We start from the raw sequence: 6537 nt of genomic DNA on the forward strand, positions 1-6537 counted from the left end.
GGAGTTGTTTCTTCAAATCCTTGTAGTCCTGATATTCTGGATTCTTTCATTTTCTTTCTTTCTTTCTTTCTTTTTTTTTTTTTGTGGTATGCGGGCCTCTCACTGCTGTGGCTTCTCCTGCTGCGGAGCAAATGCTCCGGACACGCAGGTTCAGAAGCCATGGCTCACGGGCCCAGCTGCTCCGTAGCATGTGGGATCTTCCAGGACCAGGGCACAAACCCGTGTCCCCTGCATCGGCAGACGGACTCTCAACCACTGCGCCACCAGGGAAGCCCATTTTCTTTTTTTTAATGCTGACTGTAAACAAGCTTTTTTTGTTTTTTCTGAGCCAACCTAATTTTTGCAATATTTATCCAATGAAGCTATTAATAAAAAATGTATGCTATCAATAATCTCTCTTGGGTGAAACCTCATTTCCCAAAGCTACAGTTTTATTTCACAAATTTTGTGCCTTCCAAGTTACTACAGGTGGTAGTCATAAGCAATATTTTTCTGAGACATAATATGGTTTCAAACTTCAATAGTGTTTTCCTCACTAGTTGGTATCCAGAACCAAAGCTTATGCACATATTTTAAAGGTTTGCTGTGGCAGTTTGCCACTTTTGTAGACATTTCTTTTTCAGTCAGTGCTTGCTGTGGAAGCAAACAACACTAATATTCTAGAACTTATACAAACCAACATGTTTTTATTGTTCATATTAAATGATGGCTGCAGATTCGATGTTGCTCGGTTAGCCTGGCAACACTTGGCTTCACCTGCCTTCTCATTCAACAATGCAGGCTGAGGGAGAAATCCATATTTAGGACATGTTGTGGTTGTGGCAGGGGACAGAATTTCAAGAGGCAAAGGCAGAAGGCACATGAGTGCATTGAGACATTCTGTTTTGGCGTCCATGTAATATATTTCCTCTTCCTGCCTTCCATCGGCCAGGGAAGTCTCATTGTTAAAGTCAGTTGGCAACACACTCTTACAGGGAAGCATGGCAGGATGTAAGGGTAAATACTTGAGAATCATAATACAACATTTTTCAACATCCCATACGGGCTGAACTGTGTCCCCCACTCCAAAAATTTTATATGTTGAAATCTGAAACCCCGGTACCTTGGAATGTAATATTTACAGACAGTTTTTTTTTTTTTAAAGTAATTAAAACAAGGTCATTAGCGTGGGCTATCATCCAAATAACAAGTCCCCTAAGAAGAGGAAATCCAGACACAGACATGCATAGAGGGAGAATGCCATGTTTTAGTTTGCTTAGGTTGCCATGACAAAATACTACAGACTAGATAACTTAAACAACAGAAATTTATTTCCTCACAGTTCTGGAGGCTTGAATTCTCAGATCAAGGAACCAGTGTCTTTCAGTTTTGCAGCCTCTTTCTGATTGGCAGTCAGTTGCCTTCTTGCAGTTCTCATAGGGCCTTTCCTGTGAGAGAGTTCCTGTGCCCTGTCCTCTTCCCACCAGTGCTATTGGATAAGAGCCCCCATTTATGACATCATTTTACCTTAGAATTATATCCTTAAAGGCCCTATATCCAAATATAGTTACATTGGAGCTTAAGGCCTCTACTATGAATGTGGCAGATGGGGCAGAGTTTGGTTCATAACATGCCAGATGAAGACCCAGAGAGAAGAGCCAAAGACAGAGGTCTGGAATACATCCTTGCTGGCACCTTGATCTTGGACTTCTGGTTTTCAGAACTGAGAGAAAGTAAATTTCTGTTGTTTAAGCCACCCATTCTGGGGCGCTTTGTTATGGCAGCTGTAGCAAACGGATACATCATCCAAAGCCTCCCACTCTCCCCTGCCTCTCTGTCACAGTTCTTCAGTTATTACTCCTTTGCCCACAGCCAGGATACTGTCAAAGTAGGACCCAGCTCAAAGTCGAAACAGTACATTTCAATATAGAACCTCTAACAATAGGTTCATGTGCCTCCAGCCCTGTTTTTCCATTACTTTCACCACGTTGTACCTGCTTTATAATCTTGTAAGACTTCCAGACTCTTGATTATTTCCTAATGCATATAAAACATTGCTCATGTGTTAACTTTCTTGCTTAATTAAGCAAATCACTTTAGGGCAACATCAACCTCGGTGAGAGGAAATATTCATTGTTTTCTCTCTCCCTTGTTGTTCCGCTGCATTTGTTCTAAATAGGACCAGTGTGGTTTAATTCTTAGTTAAGTAACTGAATATTTGTAAGACTAGAATTCTACTTAAAATGATTTAAATGAAAGTGGCTAATTAAAAGAAACCTCATGGAATGTAAGAAGTGGAGTACTAACTTCTTCAGATGGAGTGTTAGATCTAGCCACCTAGAATTGTTAAATGGTCCCCATTAACCCATATTTCCCTCCTTTTACTATTATTTCTCTCAGCCCTCTTAAAACAATAAAACAAGGAGACCATTATACTGAGGTGGCTCTAATGCTGTGGTGGCTTACATAAGCAAGCCAAAATCAGTCTGTAAATGCCTCAAGGTTACCAAATTGAACCCTCTGGACAACCAATCAAAAATAGGCAACCAACTAGGCTTTAAGCTACAGCCAATCAATAACCTTCTTGCTTTGCCTCTGGCTTTTCTCTGTAAGAGTGTTTTCCCAGCTCCTGCTGGTGGAGCATGTCTAACCACTTCTGGTTTGATGGTGCCTGTTTCCAATTGATTTTTGCTCAAACTCTTAAAATTTTACCATGCTTCTGCTTATCTTTTAAAAGCCCATATTAGCATATAAACTTAGAATTTAAGTTCATCAAGACAGGGTTTTGTCTGTTTCATTCACTGTTTTATCCCTTGTGCCTAGAACTCCAAGAGAAGCAGGGTAAGTGCTAAATATAAATGAAGACAAGGACTGAAGAATACAGGGCTAGCCAGAGACATGGCCCATGACAATGGCTAATATAACTAAAAATTTCCAGTTGAGAGGAAAAGTCAGCACTGACCATAGGCTGAGACTAGAGAGCCTAGAGTCTGTCTTCCTTGCTGAAAGACCCACTAGGTAATAGCTTTTTATTCAGTGTATAGTTCCTTTTGCCATTGTCTTGCAGGTAACAGCTGAATGAGGAGGAGAAGTACTGGGTTACAGAGAAAAAAGACATTTACTCATCTCTCCCCAACCCCTGTGGTGCAAGGGACCAGCGTACATTGTTGGGAAAACGTAGTTTGAAACAAAAGCTCTTCTCACCTCAGAGAACTTCCCTGCAAAAGTAGAGGAGAAAAAAAAATAGTTTTATTATTCAATAAGGCTTAAACCAGAATGTGATACATATCATCTGTGACCTTCTAACAGATTGCAAAGATCAAATAAAATCATACCCATTTATACAGACAAGCAGATACAACACTTTAAATACATGTTACAAGGACTTGATAGTGACATTCATCACACAGAGATTATCTTAAATTCACACAGTGATTGGAGTGATCACCTGTTAGCTAATTGTCTTTATCCAAAGAAATAATAAATTTCTCATACTGTTATGATAGGAAATATGTTTGCAGCATGAAACGAGGCTCCTGCAGAAGTTAGTTTCCTCTCCTCCCACAGGAAATGGGGCTCCATCTTCCTTGATGATGGCATTTCAGAGATGGTTGCTAAGTCATTGAGAAAGACATTCCTGGGTCATAAATCTGATGAGAGATTATTTAGTTTTTAAAATATTTATGTACATTTAGATGAGACAGAGAAAAATCTTACAAGTTTCCTAAAGCAAATGCCCTAAGATAAATGGGGGAGTAAGGGGTGTAATCTCTCCTTATTTTCAACAGGTAACTACCCAGTCACGTTGTCTCTATGAGACAAAACCACAGTTAATTGTTAAATGCTTAGAAGGCACTTTTGAGCAGACAACTCATGGACTTAGACAAGATGAAACTGTCCTTTGGGATCCCAGTAATACTTTCCAAACCCAGATACAAACTGGTGGCTGTGATTGGAAATCAGATGATTTTATATTTCGTTACAGTAGAAGAACTTGGTGATAAAAGACTAAGCAATGCTTAAGGAAAATGAGGAAAAAGACCTCTGGCTTGGATTTATTATAAAATGTTCATTTATTACAGGGCTTTGGACTGAGAGAGGAGATATACACTCACTTGGCTGGAACATGGGTCATGTTTACCATTTTAATCACAACTCAGGTCCCACTTTAATTCTCTGAAATACAATTTTTATATTTTATTCCTACTTGCAGTTTCCTGATTGTTAGTTCTCAAATTCTTAGTTGTTTTACGTTCCAACTGCATCTGTAACAATGAGAGCTCCACACTAAAACAGGTGCCTCAAAAGAGAACAGCACTTTTGAACACAATCTACTTTAATTACTAGGATATTAGCTCTTCTACCAACGATGGTTTTATTTGCATGAGACAGTCTTGGAAATTGTAAGGTATGATAGCAATCACCTAACTCCATCTCCTCTACAATGCAATTCCTCTCTAACTTCTGGCTGTTCCCAATACAGGAATAATCTCCAAGCCTCCCAGGCTCCTTTACATAGAGACTGCATTAGGTTACATCATGGAGGTGATTTACTTTGGGAAGATTCCCTGACTCCTTAAGGCTAAACTATGAGCCCTTCCTAAGTGCTATCTGCTATGTTTCTTCAGTAAGACTGTCTTACAGTTGACTCTTTTATTTCAGCATTGCCTGCTAGACTAATTTCAGGTTCTATAAATAACCTTTATTGATCATGTTCTTTATGGTAATGAGCTCTCAGCACAGTGTATCTCATATAGTAGATATACAATAATTTTTTTGACTTGGTGAATGAATAGTCATATAATATTACCTGTGTCAACTCTAAAGATATTTTTGAAGACAATATGATCATCCTAGGATAAAATTTCTGAATTTTGAACTAAGAATAATATCTTTACCCAATTGGCATGATTCATTGTGGAATTAATGAAGTTTTCTAATTTAGCTTAGATTCTTAGAAGGTTAGAGTTGAACATTTGATTCCCGCATAAAATATGATTGCATCCACTTTACAAATGGGCTCTCTTATTTTTCTTTTTAAAATATTTCACAGAAATTCTCGTGTGACTCTAAGTTATTTTGGCATTAATAACTATCATACATCATCACAAAGCACCTGAAATTCATTCTGAAATAAACACAGAATATCATTTAAAATTTTTTAGAAAAACTATAATGCCAGAAAAAAATTCATTTTTTACAACAAACCCAAATCTCTTTCCTCTTAAAAATCAGAATCGTTTATGAGGGATTTTACATTATTCTAAGGCACTCTATCTTAGACATTAAAATATATTACAATTTCTAGATTTCACTCTTCTGTATATATGCAGGATTACCTGGTATTAAGCTATATGATTCTTTGATTGTGTGGAAGAAAATATTAAAATTAATACTGATTAAAGTTAAAACTGACCTTTATGGAAGAAATAAGCTAATTACAGATTACTTTTGCTATTGAGAGGGGAAAAAATCCTCTTTCTTAGCTCAAAGAAATTCTTTAGATATAAACCAGAGCTCTAAAACCTTAGCTGGCTACAAAACTATATTAATCCATTCATGCTCATGTTTATAATATTCCTAACTTAACTTGTAAAGCAAGTTGTTTGGGAAAAAACTCAAAAAACAAAACATCTGTGCACAGAAATAAAAAAGACGCCAAAGTTCACCTAATGTACTAAACAGCCAAATTCCCATTTATTTAACTAAATAAACAGTTTGTATTGCAAAGTAATTTAAATATTCTATTAATTTGTATAATCTATGATGTTAAGAAAACAGGTTGTTGAAATGATTGTATGACTTGAAATGTCCATCAACGGAGGAATGGGTAAAGAAGATGTGGTATATATGTGTGTGTATATATATATATATATATATATATATATATATATATATATATATATACACACAATGGAATATTACTCAGCCATATGAAGGAATGAAATAATGCCATTTGCAGCAACATGGATGGACCTAGAGACTGTCATACTGAGTGAAGTAAGTCAGACAGAGAAAGACAAATATCCCATGATATCCCTTATATGTGGAATCTAAAAAGAAAAAAAAAAGGTACAAATGAACCTATTTACAAAACAGAAATAGACTCACAGATGCAGAAAAACAAAACAACAAAAACAACAACAACAACAACAACAACACTTATGGTTACCAAGAGGGAAGTGGAGTGGATCAACTGGGAGACTGGGATTGACAGATACACACTACTATACATAAAATAGATAACTAATAAGAATCTACTGTATAGCACAGGGAACTCTACTCAGTACTCTGTAATGACCTATATGGGAATAGAATCTAAAAAAGAGTGGATGTATGTATATGTATAACTGATTCACTTTGCTGTACACCTGAAACTAACACACATTGTAAATCAATTCTACTCCAATAAAAATTACTTTTAAAAAACTTTTCAAAAAAGAATAAAGGTCAATCTAATTTCAGAATTAGCCATTTATTATAGGTTAATCTGTAATCCCCCAAATTTATGTGTTGAAGTCCTAACCCACAGAACCTCAGGATGTGACCTTATTTGGC

The sequence above is a fragment of the Mesoplodon mirus genome (assembly GCF_964341445.2).
Source record: "Mesoplodon mirus genome assembly, chromosome: 5".
Lineage (NCBI taxonomy): Eukaryota > Metazoa > Chordata > Mammalia > Artiodactyla > Ziphiidae > Mesoplodon > Mesoplodon mirus.